A 21,163-nucleotide genomic window follows, 5' to 3' on the forward strand; every position below is an offset into this window, starting at 1 on the left:
CTCATGAATTTTTATTCGCTACAGTGATGATGATTCACATTTTGATTACAAATAAAAGAGTAATTTGTGTGTTTGTTTTGTTGTGTGTGTGTACAGTTTGTGAAAGATGTTCAGGTTCATGGAGCAGTCACACGACTGGCAGACGTGTGCCGAGCTGCCCCACTAGTCCTTTGGTGAGAGCATGGCTCCTAGGTCCCCATGCCTGAATGGTGCTGTGCTGCGGCTTTAGTGCCCAACAGCACAACTCTCCACTGTGCATTTCTGTAGCTGCAAGGAGTATCTTGTCCAGATCCTGGGAGGATATCGACTTAGTTATTATATGAGCATTATGGAAAAGTTTTCCTTCTCATACTGTTACAGAAATTGACAGACCAGATGGCTTATTGAGTCATACCGTCATTCCTTTGAATCTGTGTGTCTATGTGTGCGTGTGTGTCTATCTATTTATACTGTATAGCTCAGTCTGATCCTCACACGTACAAAACTCTGCTTTTTCCTTTCAAAAGAAAATTGGTGCTTTAATCTTGCTAGTTGCTTCGATTCTGTGTCACTTAGAGTTTTACCATATTTTATGAACCGTTCCGCCTTCATCAGAAGCCACAGATAGTTCTGTTTACGTAGCAGAACATTAAGCCCAGTCATTGACCTTGGACATGTGGAGTGGTGTGTAGGAGTATAGCCCTCCTTCAGGGGAGACTGGAAATGGAAGGAAGCTATTGACATCTCTCAATTGATATAATTTTCACAGTGCTGAACGTGTAAGGTCAGCTCTCAAGTTCTGGGAAATTTAAGCATTCGTAACTGAACCAACATTTCCAAAATTGACGGGAAAATCTGTTTTTGTGCAATATTTTATTTATGTGAGTTTTAGATAGCAGTCAATAATTCTAATTGCCTAGCCAAGTAATTTTAGAATTTTATTTGCTACAATTCTCAACTTGAGAACTCTTAAGATCATTTGCATGTTGTAGTGCTGCAGTAAAATACATTTGTAATCATGATTTTTTTTTCTTACAAATACTAACCATTAGAAAATATTGTTTGAATGGAATTAAATTCTTTTTTCTGGCTAAAATACTAAAAAGGTTTTAAGACTACATAATTTTTGGTTATACCAGGAATTCTCAGCCTATTTAGAAGTATCCCAGAGTTTAAAAATCCCTGAATTCCTGGCTCACTCTTGAGTAAATCAACACAAGTACCTGGAAAAGAGGGAACTAGAGGTCACCGTCCCCTTCACTCTGTGGATGAGTGACATTGAGGGAAAAGCAGGTAAAAGGGAAGGTGCAATAAAATTAACTTTGGCAAACACTTGAGACTGAACATCTAGGCTCCCTTACTCCCTACCTGCCCTTCTAGACCTGTGCTGACACTTGGCAGAGGGAAGAAGCAGGCGGGGAAACTTTCTTGCTTGGGGGTACCGGTGAGGGGTGACTAGCCGGGGGTGGGCTATTTGAAATGATTGTATTTTTAATTTCCAGGTGGTGGTGCCTCCTACCCTTCCCTATCCCATAATTGCAAGCATAGACCATAATTACGAAAATTAATTGAAAAACAAATTTATATAAAACAGTGAGCCTGCACTGGATGGTCTTTTAATGGTTCAGCACTTCAGAAAGGTTGAGAATCCTTGGTTGAGACTGATTAACTAGAAAGAGAAGTTAAAATCTTACATAATTTTAAACCCTTTCATGTCTAGGAAGAAAATGTGGCCCTTGAGATAGATACATCTTCAGAGGATCCAATTTAAACTAAGGTATGTAAAAAATTAGTTTTCAAACTCAACTAGTTTTAAGCCGGTTGTTGGACACAATTTTCACCAGTTAGAGAATTTATATTCTTACTGCTTTAAGAAACAAAGTAAGAAACATCTAAAACCGTCGCTGGAAATGAACCACTCTCACCTCCACAACCAAAGCTTTGTAAGTAAAATTACTAGTAAAGCGCGGTCTTGGTTTACACCATCCCGAGTCGGCTGTGCCCAGGTCCCTGTGGTGGCTGAAAGGTTTCCTGAACTTGGCCTGACTCGAACTTGGAGCAGAGAACTTCTTGAATGGGGCTTGGGTGGATTGTATGATTAGCTCCCCCCTGAATTTCCTGTTGCAGTGAGGCATTAAGAAAATAATTTATAAGAATATAAAAGGGTCCTGGAGAAGGAAGAGCAATTATTTCCAGACTCTTCGTAGTATGACTCTAAAAAGTCCATGAAAATGTCAATGATTTGATCTCACTGGAGTTCAGACCAAAGTTGGCAGAAACGTGAATTACACAATACTGTGTGATAAAGGCGGTGTGATTGTTGTCGAGCACACAGTATTCTGAATGTGCCTGTGGAGTGTAATCAGCAGTCCTTTGTTGACCGAGTCCTGAATTTTCTGAGGCTGACAATGGTTTTTGTAGTGCTATTTACACCAGTGATTGACATCAGGAGCCCTTTCTTAGTTTTGCCAAGATGTAACAAAATGTGAAATATTAAACCAAATTATTGAAACTTGAATAAATGACCTTTTGCTCTTAAGACATACAGAATTACATGTTCCGTAGTATTCAAATTAAGAAGCTGTTTGAAATAACTAAGATCGTCTTGATTACCCATTATCATTTTCTAATTTTAACATACATTTTATACTTATATTTACCTTGTTTTCTTTCAAGGCAACAAGGGCTCTAGATCTTAGTACCCTGCCCGTAGACCATTTCTCGTGACAATTTGGTTAGCTTCTCACGGTCGGCTTCCTCACCAAACCTAAGGGGGTCAAGAAGATACTACCTACCACTCAGTAATCCTGCTACCCAGTCGCTGGAGAAGAGAGATTTGTTCACCTCTACCAGTTTTCTTTCCTAGTAGTTGTAAAATTTGAATTAGTTTTAATGAAGTTTTCTGTTTATGAAGTTCTAGATAAAAGCCCAAATGTATACCAAAAAGCATGTCAATGAACTCCACATAACCAGACATTTCGTATCTTCTAGCATCTTCTTGGTCAAATATCTGATAAAAAGTTAGATTGTTATTTTTAAAATTCTAGCTCCCGACACTAGCACGTTTTTAGCTAGCATGTTTCTGAGTACTCATAGACTGTATATTGTTATAGTTAATGCACATTAAACTCTTTGTATTCTTAAAAAAGTCATTTTCTTTTTGAGTTCTTTGTGTTTTTCTTCCTCTACCTTTAACTTCTTTTCGCTCTTTTTTGTCGAGGTTTTTTTTTTTTTTAATATGTTGTCATATATTTATCCTGTTTTACCGTAAAGCATTCCTTAGCAGAATGGGACAGAACCTCAAGACAGCTTTTAGACCAAATCTTGGATTTCAGATAGCCAGTGGACCCGAGTCAGTACTTGTCAAGTGAGTGAATAAGTCTACCGTAAGCTTGGAGAGTCTGCACACAGATCCTACACTGTCTTAAAAATGCCGACTTGGAATGCCTTAACACTGGGGCTTCGTGCTCTCACTCCCTACAGGCCCCCACGGTTCCCTATCACTTTATCCCTGCCCTCCTATCTGTCTGGCCCCTGTAAGCTTTTCTGTCTGGGACTCAGGGAGTCTGTCAGGACATTTATACCAGGCTTTGTTAAAAACTCCCGGGGAAGGATATCCACAGCCCATTCTGACAAGCGCTCTCACTTTTAAAGTGCTAGGCCCTGTGTTCCTCAGGATGTGTTTGTAATCCCCTTCTGCACTTGAAGCCCTTTGTTTGGGATGCCCATCTTTGTGGAGATGCCCATCTTCAAAATTAATGTAATTGTGGAGTCAGATTAAAATGCTTCACTCTACGTTTTACTTTAGGACGTTGAAAATATTCTCAGGTATGACTTAGCATGAGCATGTTTTCTCCGAGCCCCATGGGAATACATCATTATTAGGAGAACCTTTGATATCAGGGCCATCTCAGAGAACCTGGTATGTAAGTTCACCCTATCTACAGCTCAGCCTTCCAATCTTTTGTCTAGTAGTAGTAGTTATTATTTTCACTGACCACCCCTCATTGCTCTCTGTCATGTCTCTATCTCAGGTTGATCACTCTAAGTTTGACCAAGAATGAGCATGTTATTCTGGGATTCTATACTGAATATTTTATATATGAGTGGGCCATTGTGTGTTGCTTGAAAATTTCTTTAGTGAGGTAGGCTAACCACTCTAACAACCCCCCAGTCTCATTGCCTTAATGCAGTTGAAGTTTATTTCTTATTCCTGGGACAGTTCACGGTCATCTAAGTTGACATAAAGACTCGGGGACCTGTGCTCCTTCATCTGTGGCTTCACCAGGCTCCAAGCCTTCAGAGTCCTCTGGCCCATCACTCCGTGAACGCAGAGGAGAGCAGAGAGGGTGGAGGACCGGGCACCGGCTGTGCGCATGGCCACACCGGGAGGTGCTGTATGTCCCTCCCACTGCCCTTCCTGAGTCCTGTGGGGGCACTGAGCTGCCGAGGAGCCTGGGGTGTTAGGTGAACTGCATTCCCTGCAGGAAGAGCAAACATTCTGGGGAGCATGCAGGAGCCTTTCCTACTTAGATACTTGACGTGGATTACCCAAGGCGGATTAAACACCGTGACTCATCTCGTTTTCCACTTTAACAGCAGTTCCTTCTTTTTGTTGACATGTCTTTTAAATTTTACTTTTGTATGCAGTTTTCCTTCTGGTCAGGAAGTCTGTTAAAATCAGAACACCTAACCTAGAAGAAGGATTTTAGGGCAGGGTGGTTTCCAATTAACTGGCTCTTTTTGTGCACCCGAGAATCTTAACAGACTTCTGACGTGGAACAGGCTGCAGGAAGAATTAAGAAAGGTAAGAATGGGAAAATGAAGTTTCACAACTCCCCTAGAATGCTTTTCTATCCAGACTCTCAGACCATCCAGAATCTCCCTCTGTTGCTATTGATTCTTTGAAATCTCTTCCTCCTGAAACAGGGGCAACAGTGACTCTCAGTTGCTTTTCCTTGTAGTGAGACGTGACAGAGCCTGGTGCTGGGAGGCTCCTGGCCCCAGGGCGGGGGCTGTTGGTTCACAAAGACGTGAAATCCCGTTAGCAACCACTCCTGTCCGAGAAATAGCGCCCCTGCCCTTAGAAGTCAGTGGGAAATTGGACTTCCTGTCCACAATTTTGTCTTTAAATGAACTCTTCTACAGTCTAGCTCTAATGTCCACTTCGCAGTTTTTTCCTACCAGTATTTCCTCGGTTCCAAGGTGCACATTTTTTCACGTTTTGACTTTTCTGAAATGTCTTGACAACCGACAGCATTTTTCCTTAACATTTCCTAAAGTAAGGACACATCCTACAGTTGATGGAGTCCTGTTTGGATTGATAGAGCACGATATTACTTTAATATATTGCATGGTCATGCTGGATTACACCTTTAACAATAGCAATGAGCTAGTGATGATGTATATTGCACTGACTTCCGAAAGTCAACATTTTATGCTGAATATTTGTGTTATCAGTTATTACTCCTCCTGTATTCATTTTGGATATTTAAAATATTGTTATGTATTTATTATAATAAAAATAGTTTACATTTGTTGAACACACATGCACCTGACAATGTTCTAAGACCTCTACACATATTAACTAATTTAATCTTCACAATAACTTCATGAAGTAATTACTATTGTTCTCAATTTACAAATGAGAAACTGACAGAGAGATTAAGTGACTTCCCAAGGTCACACGGCTGCTAAGTGGTGAAGCCACGATCCAAGCCCAGGCAGTGTGGCTCCAGAACATCCACTCTTCACGTTACGTTTATCTTTATTGTTCTTTAGCTAATTAGGGGTGAGTCAGTTCTTACATTTTCCAAGATAGATTTTAATTTTAGCTTTCTTTGCTGTATCATCATTGTCTAATTGTTTTAAAATAGGATTTGGGGTCTTTCAAACAGCTTTATGTTTTGTTTTAGATAAAGATCTAAAAAAAATCTATAGCCATGTAAATTACATTTATAGAGAAAAAATTGTTTAGCATCAAATATTTTGTTCCTACTAATTATTTTGGAACAATGTTGGATTTTTGGTTAAAAATTTATTGACTTCTTTAAAAAGGTCTTTTTTCTTATTATTATTCATGAATTAGACCAGTACATTAAAGTTTGCACATTATGTTGAAAATATTCACTTTATTTGCACTCTTACTGTTATATGGCTTTCGAACACTTGCTCTTCTATGTACCTATTATCAACATGCTGTGTTAGATTATAATCCTAAATACCACTATATGTATTTTTCTTTATATCCTATTATTGATCTGAATTAATGCTAAATAAATGTAAATAGATAAGTAATATATGTCTACTTAAAAATCATTACTGCAGTAGAGGTTTTTTGTTTTTTTTTTTTTTAATGATTCTGGTCACTGCCTCCTAAGAAAAGGAAGGAAAAATAGGCAAAGCTGGACTCTTTGTATTTCATAATGACAACTAGTCACTAATGGCAAGAAGCCAACAGACACATCAATAATAGTGGATAGACAGTGCATTGAGATGGTGGTTGGGTGACAGTCTAGTTTTGTATAATTATCTGCCTAATAATGTGAGTGCTTATAGATACTGTTTTACGTACTTCCCATGGGCTAACTCATTACATTCTAACCAGCCGATAAAGTAGATCATGTTATCATCCCTACTTTACAGATGCGGAGACTGCAATGCAGGAAGTTGTAACTTTTACATAAATTTACATGTATTATATTTTTATAACTATTCCCTAAAGCATTGGCATTATTAGTATTATCATCTTTGTTTTTGAGAAAACTGAAGTTTTGGGTCTTTGAGTCCCATCCCACCCTCGACCCTACCCCCAGAGTCGCCCAGCAAGTAAACAGAACAAAAACACCACGCCTGGTTTTCTGCCTCCAAATTTCTTGATTTGCCCATCAGCACCACACTGCCTACCTCCCTTCCCCCAGTACCCCTCATCGGACGCTGCATGGGTCGGTGATGCTTCTGTTTTCCATGCCCTCGTCAGAGAAAACATTAATGGGGAATAGTAAACATATCTGAGTCTTCACGCTCAGCTGAATGAATCTCAAGTTTCCCAGAGAAGCTCTCATGTCCTTCCTCTGCGCTGTTCCCCCGAATTACAGCCGCCTTGATGCTGGGTGTAGAGCGGCCCCGACCTGCAGGTCACCCCGGACCTCCAAATGCTTGTGAATCGCAGAATGAGTCCCCTGTCTGGCTACACCGTCCCCACCTACGGGAGCTCCTGAACTGAACTCTGTTCATTTGGTATAAACGACCAAGGTGAAATATTTAAACTAGTTTTCTGTGTGTGTAGATGCACACACACGCACGTGCACATGTGTGTGCATGTAGTAAAATTTTACCTTGCCAGACAGCTGCTTTGATTGAGCCCATCACTGAATTAGGGGGTCAGTTGGTCAATCCGTCAGTGGTGAAGGAACACAGAGCTGAGTCGCAAGGCCTGAGTGATGGGCCTGGCTCGGCTACTTATTTATCAGATTGCCATTTACTTGTCTGCCTTAGTTTCTTCATCTGGTGAACATAGAAATGATAGAGGAAAGAGGATTTCCTCCCTTGGTAACTGGTGCTACTTCCCCAGAGTTTATTATGCGTTGGCCCCTTGTACACATTAGTTCTCTGATCTTTGCAATAATGTCGAGGGGCGGATATTTCTCCTATCTTACAAACAGGGGAACTAAAGCTGAGAGAAGTTAAAAACCTTGCCCAGTGTCTTCTTGTTATGTGTTAGAGCAGAAATTTGAACTCAGGTCTGACACCAAAGCCAGTGAATGTATCCCCAGCTATCCATGTGCCTCTCTAAGGTGTACGTGAACTCAGGTTGCAGACGCTCAGCATTCAGAGTGAAAACGCTGTGGTCATCCAGCCCAGCCCCCTCGGGTTCACCCACGGGGAAATTATAAAGTGGTCGTATCATTACTAGTGTTTCTGGGCTACCCAGGATGGTTGGCTTCTGCTTACTTTTAGCTCCTTCATCTTTGTCTTAGCTTGGGCTGCTATAACCAGATACCACAGACTGGTGGCTTAGGAACAACAGGATTTATGTCTCAGTTCTGGGGCTGGAAGTCCAGGATCAGGGAGCCAGCCTGCAGACACCGACTGTGGCTTGTGTCCTCACAAGCTCTCCTGTGACTTGTAAAAGGGCACTAATTCCAGCCAGTGAATTTTGAGACAACACGAACATTCAGTTCATAACAATCTTCCTCCTCTGGATCATTTTCTGGCTAGCAGAAACCAGCTTTTTGTTATCAGACCTCATAAGTGCTAGTGTTCAGAACGAGTAGAAACCGCCTCCCAGCTGCCTGCTCTTCAGGTCCCACTGACTTGCCGTCTGCCGGCAACGCTGGCGCCATCACTCTGCTGTGAGGGGCTCCTGGGCCACGCCTCTGCCCCTGAGACTGAAGGTCAGCCTTTCTGCCCAGGCTAATGGATTTATCTGCCACCCCCTGGAGGCCTGGCAGAGTATAGGGAAGATGTGGTCATAGGGTGTGGCTTCCAGCCAGACTCCGCTTTGGCATTAGGTCAAGAAAATGGCTCATCCTTGACCTGCTCACCAACCAGGACCCCTCTTGCAAGTGGTCCCGCATCGCTGGAAACAAGGTGATCTTTCCTCTAGGACCTGTAGACACTCTTCAAACTTCAAAGCAGCCACTTGTATCTTCCGGAAGTAGATCTCCAGCCCCTCATGCAACTGTGGAGGATGGGGGATGGGGCTGAAAGTTCCACACTTCTAATCATGGCTTGGTCTTTCTGGTGACCAGCCCCATCCTGAAGCCATCCAGGAGCCCACCGAGAGTCGTCTCATTAGAACAAGATGCGTCTCTACCCCAGGAAATTCCAGGGGATTTAGAAGCTCTGTCAGGAACCTGGGTCAAAGATCAAGTATATATATTTCTTATTATATGCCACAATAATAAAGCAAATATCAATAATATCAATGTAACCACAGTAAGGTTTAAGAAATAAAACTATCAATATCTTAGAAGTCTTTTCTCTGTCTCTTCTGGAAGTACGCCCAAAGTATCATTCCCTTGCTTGAAGCATCCTCTCCTTGCTTACCTTTATGACTTTACCACTTACGTATGTCTCCTAGAACAATTTTACTGGCTTTTGATCTCATAGAAATAAAATCATGCATAGCATTTATGTATGTTATTTGCTTATATATGGCTATTTTAATCTCACATAAATAAAATCATGCTTAATATTTACCCCTGACTTGCTTTTTTCATTGAACACTGTGAATTTATCCATACTGCTGTACATAGTTATAATTCATTGTCATTGAAGAATAGTATTCTATTACATAAATATTCATAACTTCCCTATTTACCTTATTGGATATTGGGTTGTTTCCAATTTTTATTGCAGTGTTTGTATGAACGAATTTTATATGTCTCCTGGTATACAGGTGCAAGAGTTTGGACTTTTTATGTACAAATTTCTGGGTTTGAATTATTTGGAAAAACATATATTTTTGTAATCAGAAGAATAGTGCAAACAGCAAAGACTCTCCTAGGTTTATTAAATCTCTAAACCTCCCCAGGGTATGTCTATGTCTAGACTGCTGTGACGATCATGAAATCTTAACAAACGTATCAGGAGCTGGGAGCAAGTGTCAACAGGGACTGACAGCACAAGAAACTGCTGTTTGGAAACAGACCCAAACCAGGACCTTTCATTTCGGAATGATGCAAGGAGAAAATAGCTGTGATCCAAGGCATTGGCCTTGTGATGGGTGTGGCCGGAGATCACGTGTGTGCGCAGCAATCCCTAGAATTCCAGACCTTCCCTTCCTCCAGCACTGGTGGAACTCTCCACCCAGATGTGGGCAGTTATTTCCCATGCTGGTCTAACACAGAACTGTCCCCCAAACCAACTCTCCCTGCCGTGTTTTCCTCCTTGTCATCGGTGCCATAATGATCTCCTTACTCAGGCTCAGAATCAGTTATCTTGGGGCGCCTGGGTGGCACAGCGGTTGAGCGTCTGCCTTCGGCTCAGGGCGTGATCCCGGCGTTATGGGATCGAGCCCCACATCAGGCTCCTCCGCTGGGAGCCTGCTTCTTCCTCTCCCACTCCCCCTGCTTGTGTTCCCTCTCTCGCTGGCTGTCTCTATCTCTGTAGAATGAATAAATAAAGTCTTCAAAAAAAAAAAAAAGAATCAGTTATCTTTGCCTCCTGTCTCTCCCTTCCTCTCAGCCCATCCATCACCAAGCTCTTAGCTATTCTCTGTAGTGTCTCTCCAGACTGTCCCTTAAGGGTCCCTTCACCTTGCATCTAGCCCCCACCACCATCTGCCTCCCACCTCTTCCCTTCTTCATTATCTGCACACATATACCACTGAAGCCTCCAAAATCACACAGTTCATCATTTCCTGCTCAACAGTGGTGATGCGTCTCCGGCCACTCCGAGTATCCAATCTAGTGACCTTCCACAGATGCTCAAATCCCTTCAAGTTAGGGCCCCAATTTACTCCTGTTCAAGTCGATTGCTAAGCTAAAGTCATCCACTTACCTAGATTTTCCTGAGTATTACAAAGATCTTCAGAAAACTAAATTCACAGGTGATCCTTATTTTTGTGGGTTTGTCCTCACTTCGTCCGTGCTCAGGTGCACGCTCTCCCCTTCCTCACATGCTGAGTGCTGTACCTTCTTGACACAATATCCTCTATTGAAATGCAATTGTCTGGGGTTTCCCTTAAAGCGTAGACACTTTCCACAGGCCGAGGGCATGCTCATTTGTGCCTCAGGCATGCAGCCACCACCAGATAGGCAAGGCACTGGGACAAGAGTCAAACTGGATCAGTGTGCAGCAAGTGAACAGAATTGATTACGGAAAGAGCTGCAGTAAACTGAAAAATAATTGAATCTCAAAATTTTACATAAATTTAATGAATGATAGGTGATTAAGAATGCTGTCATATTGGGGCGCCTGGGTGGCTCAGTTGGTTAAGCGTCTGCCTTCAGCTCAGGGCACTCTCTCAGGGTCCTGGGCTCTAGTCCCTCATCAGGCTCCTTGCTCAGCGGGGAGTCTGCTTCTCCCTCTGCCTGCCCCTCCCCCTGCTTGTGCGCATGCTCTCTCTCTCTCTCTGACTAATAAATAAATAAAATCTTAAAAAAAAAAAAAGAATGCTATCATATTACTTATGGAAATAGAAGAGTCCTGAGCTTAGCAACATACAGAAGCATAAAGTTCTCCAAAGAGACCTGAAAAGATTTAAGTCTAACGCCCTTAATTTGTAAATTAAAAAATCAGAGTCGGAGTGTTTTCCAGCATGTTGCAACTTGTTCCGACTTGCAGCAGCACTAACTCAACATTGTCTAAACTAATCTTGTTCTAGCAGCCTTAACAGACAGAGGAATGCATTGCTACGCACTGGACTAAAAAGAATTGACCATTAGTTGGAGTGAAGAACATCAACGAACATGTGAAGTGAATTTTTCATGTAAATTGTAAATACATAAAAAGAGATTTGATTGGACATAAATGACATCAAAAGCGGGAGTGTGACACTGAAGATTAAACAGGGTACAGATGACATCAATGACCATCCAAGTAAACAGTCAGTGACACGGTCATGAAAGAGCTAAGAGCTGTGATTCTACCAATGGGACAAGTGCTGGGAGAAGAGTTGACTTTGTAGAGCAACTCACGAGTCCTGAAGGACGACTTGAACGCAAGGTAAGACTTTAAAAATAATCTGTACCATGAATTTGAATGACAAGAAGAGAAAGCAAAGGCTTCACATTTGTTCTGGTCTTTCAAAGGAAACTGGACAAAAATAGCACAGATTTGAGGAAAACAGTAATTGGTGATGAGAGGTGGTGTTTTCTCTGTGACCCAGAAACAAAATGTCAAAGTTTGCACTGGAAAATTACAACATTCCCAATATCCCCCAAAGCACACATGTCAAAATCACAAATAAAGAGCACATTGCTGTGTGTCTCTGCCATCTGTGGGATGGTTCAAAGCGGAGGTCAAAAATCCATCCATCCCGTCAGGCACACAAGCTCAAGGTCCACAGGATGCCTTATAAAGCGGAGAGTTGAACAGGGTCTGCTGGCTTCATGCATCCAGGACCCAGCTGAACAGTTTCTGACCAAAATCTGTCACCAAATTTGTCACGGACTTTAGCCTTTCCCTTGAACGTTTGTGGAAGGCTGGTTATGTGAGGATATTAGTAAGTATTATACCAAAAAATGGATTTGTGTTTTGTTGAGTTTAGAAAATCCAGTCAAATGTGTTTCTTTGTTACATAATTTATTAAAATGTTCAAGGTATACTTGGAAACTCCAAGGAGAGAGAATGGTGTGCAATCGCTTCCAAACATATCCAACCCCAAACTCTGTTTCCCTTGAGCATCGAGCAGGACAGTATTCCATAGAACGTCCTGTAAAGAGCCTTGCTTAATTGAGGGCTTTCCTCCAAATGACTTTTGGAAATCTAATAGAGAAAATGTGTCACTGAGCATATTCAAAAAATTATGCTGTTCGGTCTAAATGATTTCCAGCCAAGGCTCGTCTTTAGAGCGTAAGACATCCGTTTGGGGCAGTCCGAGAACTTGCACTTCCTGCTACATAGTGACTTCAGTACCAGTTAAGAATGGGAGAAGGATCAAATGAAGGTCTTTCTGACCTGTCAGCCTTGGCAAGTACAAGGAGTCCAGGAAGGGGGATGGCAGCAGTGGGGCGGGTCCAACACATACTCAAGTCTAGAAGGCTGAGACACAGGCTGTATCCCATGATCGCCAGCAGGCCCCTGAAGAGAAGAGAGCTGGTGTGCAGGGGGCCTCAGAGGCCCTCGAGGCCCGGGAAGCCCAGGGTCGCCCCCTAGAGGCAGAGGTGAAAGTGGATGAGAAAGGGTGTCTGAGTGTCTTCCTGTCACCACCATCTGAAGCCGTCTCCTTCTCCTGTCAGTCCCCAGAACATTTGCCCAGGAAATGTTCGAGCCAAGTGATCTCCAGTTCTTTGCTACCAATAAATGGAAGCTAGATGTAACCGAGTTGTCATGGTATAGAATACTAAATATAAAGTTTGAGACTGAATTGCTATGCAATCTAGCATGTGACTTGGACGAGGTTGAAAGAATCAGTGACATCGCTCTATCAAAACTGCTTCCAACTTCATCTACTTCTTTATGTGAGTGAGGTTTCTTGGCACTTAAATCTATACAAATACAAACAGGGATTAAAATTCATGTTGCACTCCGGCTCATTCTATACAATGGTAATATTCATCCGTGGATACTTAAAATAACTGAAAAACAGTTTTACCCATCTTATTTTCTGTAAAATATTATCTTAATGTTTATAAAAATTTTTAAGTGTGGAGGAATGTTTTGTGGTAACTGGAAACAAAAACACTTATAATTTCAATATGTAAGTGCATACACATTCTTTTTGCAGAAAGGCATAATAGGATGAGAAATAATTTTCAAATGCAAACATATATTAGAATAAAACTTTGTGGGGGACTTGGACTAGAGACACTAGGTCAGGGAGAAAAAGAAGCGATTTGAAATTTCTGACTCCGAAAGAAGAAATGGTTCTTGCATTTTACTTTATTATTTTATTTTATTTAGATTTTGTTTATTTATTTGAGAGAGGGAGAGGGAGAGGAGGAGCAGGTGGAGGGGTAGAGGGAGAGGGAGAAGCAGACTCCTCGCTGAGCAGGGAGCCTGATGCTGGGCTCCATCCCAGGACCCTGGGATCATGACCTGAGCTGAAGGCAGATGCTTAACCAGCAGAGCCATCCAGGTGCCCCTGGTTCTTGTATTTTAAACATGGATGATCTTGGCTATCAAATTGTGTGGCTATTCCAGTGGATGCACTTAAGAGAATGATGTAATGATTTTGTGTGAAATTTTATCTTGCAGCCATTCAAACATATAACAAAAATTTTAGATAGCAACTTAAAAAAATATGGGCAGATATATGGTTTTTAAAAGTTCTTTAAGGAGATTATATGAACAAGAATATTTGAAGCTTATCCTTTTTTTTTTTTTTCAAGATTTATTTACTTATTTGAGAAAGAGAGAGAGAGGGTGCAAGCCTGGGGAAGCCTAAGGGAGAGGGTGAGCGAAACTTTAGCAAACTCTTCACTGAGCTTGGTGCCCAACATGGGGCTTGATCTCACTACCCCAAGATCATTACCTGAGCTAAAACCAAGAGTCAGACGCTTAACCTGCACCACCCAGGGGCCCAAAGCTCACCCTTCTTAAATAGCATAATGTTCTACCTTTCCAGCCCATGCGCTGGTTTCCAACAGCTGTTCAGGAAATCACCCCAAACTGAATGGCATAAACATCAACAATTATATGTTATATCATATATATGTAATATTTTTCTTACAGTTCTGGGGTTGACCGGGCTCTTACAGTTCTCACTCAGGGTCTTGCATGCAATTGTGGTCAGATGGTGGGAGGGTCTGGAGGCCTCTCAAGGGTTTTCTCACTCACATGTCTGGTGGGTGACAGATGAAATGTCAGCTGGGATAGCAGGTATTGATGGCAACACCTACATGAGGGCTCTCTCTGCAGCTTGGGCTTCCTCACAAAATGGCAGCTACATACCAAGGGTGAATGTCCTGAATCTGAGGAAAAGAGAGAGAGAGAGAGAGAGAACCAGGCCAAGTTGTATGACCTTTTAGGAACTAGCCTTGGAATTCACAGAGCATCTCTTCCGTTGCATTCACAAAGCCCAGCCCAGGTTCTAGGGCGGGAGACAGACTCCACCCTTTGTTGTTGGAGTGGCAAGGCTCTAGCAGAGCATGTGGGACCAGAAATATTTTTGCAGCCTTTTGGAAAATACAAACTGCCACAGATCACTATGGGGATCAGGAAGGCAAATACTCCCCTATGATAGCATCGTGGCAGAAAACGGATGGAAAAATAGCTCTGCTATATGCTGCATGCATCCTAGCCTGATTTTAGAGAACTGTTCTTCTTCCGGGGCAGGGGAATTCCAGATAGCACGCTGGAGCTGAAAGGACATGTCACCTTGCTTCTGGTGGTCCTGACAGCTGGCTAGGGCAGGGGCTCACCTGGTGGCACCAGGGGAAGCACCTGCCGCCTGCTGCTCTCCCGTGGGCTCGACCTCAGCTCTGAGTTCCACGAGGCTCCTGCGAGGTTAGCCTGCGGCAGGAAACAGTCTTGGTTGAAGATCTTTGAAATCAAGTAGAGCTGTTCCCTCACCATTGGAGACTTCAACGTACTTTTGGTGTGCCATCACGTCCACTTGTCCCTCCAGAATGATTTCCACTTAGTTGGAAAATGTCAGTTAAAATTTACACCCTTACTATAGTGAAAAAAGATGTAAAAAATAGAAATGGCTTTCTTTTCAGACACTGTCACCATTTCTCTCTTGCATATGGCTTCCAGCAAGAGGTTTGTGTGGTTTTTTTTTTTTTTCCTTTCGTTCTATTTCACTGATGATTTGGCTATGGAATCTCAGAGAACTTGGGCCTTTGCCTATAACTAAGAATGTAAAGGCCTTACACAGAAAATGTGGAAGTGTATAAAAAATCTTCAATATATACTATTTTCAGATTGCATATCAACATAACATTTAGGATTCAAGTCGCCTATCTTTATCTTCGTAGATGCTACCCCAGAGCTACCACCGTCCTATGTATAAATGTGTGGAAATGGCCCAAGAGCCGCTTTCAACATTTCCAGAACTTCGATCTTTTTATCTCCTTAACTACTTGAAGGATGTCACTTTCTATGGTGGGGCTGAGGAACACTATCGATTGTGTGTAATCTTTCCAGTAATTAAAATATTTCCTCCAAGATAGACTGCATACATATACTAGCCGGGCAGGGCAGGCAGAGGGAAGGACTTCCTGGATTTTGTCCTGGGCTATTATCTTGCCATTCCATGTATGAGTATAATAACCATTTCAAGTCCAAAACATCTAAAGGTATGGTTTTACATCTATGTGTCTAATCTTTCAGATTTGCCAAGATTATCCCCGCCATTGTGGAAGTAGAAGTATTATTTGCCTCAGCTCAAGGTTCTATTTATGTTCGGGTGTTTAATCAACTGGGAGTAATATTTGGGAAAAGGGGAATGATCTAATGAGTTATGATGTTCTGTGATGTGTGGTTACCTAATATGCTTTTTTCCTTGGGTTTAAAAAGCCAAGTTAATTGTAGTCTGGTTAATAAGTTTGCAATATATTGGCTATAAAGAAAGAAGACACATATAAACCATTGACATCTAGACATCTAGACATCTCAGCAGCTGGAGAAAATGCCAGCATAATTCCTAAATTGAGAGTTTTAGTGACAAAGCAAGATATGCCTGGAGGAGTCACACAGCCAAAATTATCCCTGCCATTTCCACCAAATGTTTCCAAAGAGCTTCTAAAATGGTGCCTGCAATAAGGAGTTAGCCATTTCCCACTTGTAGGACCTATGGATTATAGCTCCTGCCCAGGTCCAGAAGTCTCTTGATCATCACCAGCAGCACAGGAATTGGGACACTCAGGCTGGCTCTGATCCCACCCCACCCCAAAGCCCAAAATTTCTAGGAAAAAGAGCCTGTGTAGCCAACTTCCAAGATGGCGTCAGGAATCGCCCAGTTCCGGTGCCCCCCCCCCCCACATCCCACACCCTTGTGGTCCCTCCCAGTGTACCAGAGTTGGTCTGTGACCCACCATGGTGGTGTGTCACTTCTGACATTCTCTCTCTGTCTCACTATGGGGGAAGTCGGCTGCCATGTTACGAACAGCCTCATGGAGAAGCCCATGTGTCAAGGAACTTAAGACCTTTGGGCAACAGCCAGTGAGGAGCAGAGACTTGCTGCAACCATGTGAGTGAGTCTGAAGCTGACCCCCAGCATGGTTAAGCCTTGAGCCAGAAGCACCCAAGTAAGCCACTCCCGATTCCTGACCCTCAGAAGCCATGCAGGTAATAAATATTTGTTGTTAAGATACTAAATTTTGGGTACTTTGTTACGCAGCAATATAGAACTAACATGTAACTAAAATTCTATTCTATTTTATTTTATTTTTAAAGATTTTATTTATTTATTCGACAGAGATAGAGACAGCCAGCGAGAGAGGGAACACAAGCAGGGGGAGTGGGAGAGGAAGAAGCAGGCTCATAGCGGAAGAGCCTGATGTGGGGCTCGATCCCATAACGCCGGGATCACGCCCTGAGCCGAAGGCAGACGCTTAACTGCTGTGCCACCCAGGCGGCCCTAAAATTCTATTTTAAATCCGAGACTTGGTGAGCCTGTGGCGACTCTCCTCTGAGAAGTGTGGATTTCACGTCATGCAGGAGAGGACACAGGAGTTCAGTGTAGCTGTCAAGGTCCGGTCCCAAACTTTAGCAGAGAGAATAAAACGATTAACCTAGGTATCAAGTACTAATAAGGTAACAGAAAAAGCGAAAAAAGAACTCTCAGGTATCACAGAGGTGGGGACTGTAGGGAGGATTTCCACCCTTGGGCTGAGGACACGAACTGGGAGGCTGGAATGATGAACTCTCAGAAGCTCTGAGGAGGGGTGCACTCACTGGTGTGGGGGTCTCTGAGCCAGAGGGGGGCCCTGGGCCTGGGCCCCAGATCCCACGAGGAGCAGGTGCTGCTCGCTGGTGCTGGAGTGGGGGGGGGGGGAGTGAGTCCGCGGTGTCCCTGGGAGTTGGAAGCCGCAAACAGGATCTGCTGCAGGAACGCTGGGCGCAGACGTGTTGGGTGTGGCTTCCCGGAGTCCCCGGAGCAGCTCCAGTCCTGCCGCCCCACACCTGCCATTGCCCTCCCTCGCCCGCTACTGGCCATCCTAACCCAGAGGCCACCCTTCCACAGAGCCTCCAAGCCACAGAGTCGAGGATGGTGGGGTGGGCTTGGAGCCCAGAGACAGTAACAATCCCTGGCTCGCCTTGCAGCCCCTCTGGCCTTTCCTTACTTTATTTTTCTTCATGTCACTTACCCCCCTGGTATTTGCTAGAATTTCCTTGTATATGATCTCTGTCTCACTGCTGGAACGCGGGCTCCCCAGGGCAGGGACCCTTGTCTGTCGGGCTTGCTGCGTCTGCAGCGCCTAGACCAATGTGTGGCACACAGGCGGCATCCGATCAATGTTTGTGGAATAAATGACTTACTAAATGTAACCCCTTTGACTCATCAGAGGTCGATCCGTGGAAAGAAGTGTCTCATGATTTAGCAGGAGCAGCTTGCGAAGATGGGAGTGTTTGTTCTCACAGACGGTGGAACACGGGGTGAGAACTAGTAGGACACATCCCTTGTCCCTGGATGATATGCAATTGCTTCTTCATTGAATGGCTTTTGCAGAGATCATACTCCAGGCTACCTTCGTGTTTCGGGATGATTCTCAGCAGTCATTGTCAGCCGCAAAACCAGGGCTTGACAAACTTGTTCAGAAATTTCTTTCCTAGTGAAGACATTTTTAAATTGGATTGACTCAACTGGTACAGATTAAATTTAAATTTGAGATTTTTTTTGCTCCTTTAAATATTTTACTTTAGGGGATTAAAGTTTCAGTTAGCATTTCTGGAATATTTCCCCCCCCCCGGTAGGCTTTGGCAAATTCTGGTAAAATTAGAACATTAAGAATGGCCTTTCTTTTTTCTTTGCTTGCAGTGCTTCTGTGGGATTTCTTGAGACATAAAAGTTTGAGGGAATGTGTGAGTTTTTGAGAACTTTCTTCCAGAACTGATGGAGCTTATTTAGAAGACGGTATGTGTAAAATACATCTCACAGCATTGTCTCTAGGCGGAAGCTTACTTAAAACGAAGACCATGTTCTAAAAGGAAGGCATAATCCTGAGTGTGGAAATACACACACTGTTCTCTGCTCATGGGGAGGAGAGAGAGGACGGGAAGACAGTTCTGGGCCTCGCAGAGATTTTCTTTGCTGCCTGTTGGTGAGACTCGGGTGTCCCTGGGCGCACAGAGCGGGGTCTCTTCTCAGTGGGGGCCGAGGCAGCTGAGCCAGGTGAGGAAGGAGAGTTCATCTGCACTATAGGTCAAGGTCAACCTCGAGGGAGGAACGAGGATGCCAAGCCAGCCAGAGCCTTTGGAGAAAGGACTGTCTCTCTAACTTACCAATCGTGAGCCTTTCCAAATACGGAGGCCAGCCCTGTGCCCGTCCCTCGGCCGCGGCACTAGAAGCATTTTGCTGCCTTCCTCCCCTTTCCTTCTTCCGGAGTATTTTAGAGCAAATCTTCGATGTCACGTCACCTTACGTGTGAATACTTGAGTGTGCGTCTTAAAAGGCAGGGTCCTTCTGCTTTGTAACGCAACACCCCAGCTTCACATCACAGAGCTGGCTCTGTAACACCGGCTAATGCCCGGCGTTCCTTCAAACGTCTCCAACTGCGTTGCCCAGACTGCCGGTTCAGAGTTGAGGAAGCTGAACAAGACCCGTTCCTCGCATTTGGCTCTTACGTTTCTTATGTTGTCTTAATTGAGGACGGCTCTTCCCCCGTCCTCCCCGCGCTCCTCCCCCGTCCTCCCCGTGCTCCTCCCCCGTCCTCCCCGCGCTCCCTGCTGTAATGCCACCGATGTGTCGGCCAAGCCGGGCCCGTCGTCCGGACGAAGCCTCATTCTGGACTTCTGCCCGCTTCCCATTTCCCTGGCTCTGCCCTGTGTCCCACAGACAAGAAGTTAGATCCAAAGGCTTTATGTTATTTCAAATTGGGTTATTAGAAAAACTGTTTTCCTAAAAATATTTCATGAGGGACGCTGTGTACTTATGATGGGACGCATCTCGCGATCCATCGTCTGGATTTGTAGCGACCGACTCAGAGGTTTCCTGATAAACAGCCTGACCATGTCATTATGAAGTCCCCTGTCAATCTTCCACCTAATGATTTCGTGAAACACCGAGGACCGCGGCCTGAAGCAGCAGCTACACGAGCTATCACACATGTAGTTCTCTGTTCATTGTGACGTGAGGGGCTGCGAATGGTGGTTTGCTAATTTTGTCTTTCTCTTATGGTTTTCTGACATCCAGCTTATACTGGGAAGGCAGGACAAACGCTTTTTAAATTGAATTTTATTTATCTTTTAATTTTTAGAGAGGGAGACGGGGGCGGGGGGGGGGGGAGTCTTAAGCAGGCTCTACGCTCAGCACAGAGCCTGACACAGGGCTTGATCTCACGACCCTGAGATCATGATCTGAGCCACAATCAAGAGTTGGATGCTTAACTGGCTGAACCACCCAGGCGCCCCCCTACCTTCCCTGACACAGAAGTTAGCCTGCTGCATACACGGCTCTGCACTCTGCTCTCTGCACTCGACATCATGCCCTGGAAAGCCCCTGCCAGTGTACGGGGAGAGCCCTTCCTCATCACGATGCAGCATCACGGGTATACTGGAGATTGTCCAACCAGCCCCAACTGCTGGACATTTAAGTTGTTTCCAGTCATTTGCTATTACAAATAATGCCAAATCTATTAACTGGGAGCGTAGATTATTTAGTATTTTGCAAGTGTAACTGCGATAGATCCCTGGGCTGGGACAGCTGGGTGAGAGTGTAAATGGATGCATAATTCTGCGAGCTGGTGTCCGAGTCCTCTGCATAGGGGTCGTACCATTTTATCATGAACGATGGACAAGATTGTTCCCCCCGCAGTCTTTTCAACAGAAAGTATGGACACTTCCGACCTATCGTCAATCTGCTCGGTGAGAACTGGTATCCGGGTACTGACTTACTCTGAACGAAACAGACCTATTTGTGTGTGTAAAGGCCTCTGTATTACTTCACCAGTGAACTCTTTCTCTCGTGTTGTTGGACTTGTTCTTTTCAGTTTTTAGGACATATGTATGTGTGGCACATTAGCTTGATTAAGGGCTTGTCTGACATTTAGACATGTCTAACGTTCAAGGTCAAGTCACCTCCTTGCTGTCACGCACTCCCCTCTGTTGCCACGACCTTCAGTAAAGTCTGCCTTACGTGTCGGACTTTCCCATCCCATCCTGTGTCCTGCCTGGATTTCATCTCTGATATCTTTATCTCTCTGTGCTGTACTTTGGGTTATTTCCTCACATCCATCTCCCAGTTCATTAATTCTCTCTCTAGTAGCTTTAAATTTTTTCTCTGGTAGAATACACATAACATAAAATTTACCATCTTAATTAAAGTGTACGGTCCAGTGGTATTAAGTACATTCACGTTGTGCAATCATCACCACCATCCGTCTCCAGAATTCTTTCATCTTGCAACACT

This window comes from Ursus arctos, unplaced genomic scaffold, assembly GCF_023065955.2.
Source record: "Ursus arctos isolate Adak ecotype North America unplaced genomic scaffold, UrsArc2.0 scaffold_8, whole genome shotgun sequence".
Classification (NCBI taxonomy): domain Eukaryota; kingdom Metazoa; phylum Chordata; class Mammalia; order Carnivora; family Ursidae; genus Ursus; species Ursus arctos.